General features: G+C 43.6%; 1 protein-coding gene across 1 annotated transcript in view; it reads left to right on the top strand.

The window, feature by feature from the left end:
* The window catches only part of LOC118322982 (cytohesin-3-like), a 37048-nt gene that overhangs the window by 21094 nt on the left and 15752 nt on the right, over positions 1 to 202 (top strand).

Below are 202 nucleotides of genomic sequence, written 5' to 3'. Positions count from 1 at the left end.
CAATTTCCAAGCATATCTGAGAGTGTATGAACTCCTGTCTGTTAGTGTATTAATTTAGGTCATGAGTAATGTCTTTGGGATGGATTCATTGAACAGGTATGCACTGTGAGGCTTAATCCCTGTGATTCCGACTGACTGGTCGGAAGGTGAATTAATTTAATCCATCCTCATAACCCTGCCCCTCCCTCGCTCTCTCTCTCTC

This window comes from Morone saxatilis, unplaced genomic scaffold (genome assembly GCF_004916995.1).
Source record: "Morone saxatilis isolate NCDOM2014 unplaced genomic scaffold, NCSU_SB_2.0 Contig14, whole genome shotgun sequence".
Lineage (NCBI taxonomy): Eukaryota > Metazoa > Chordata > Actinopteri > Moronidae > Morone > Morone saxatilis.
The sequence above is the reverse complement of the archived record's forward strand: the minus strand, read 5'-3'. Positions and strand labels throughout refer to the sequence as shown.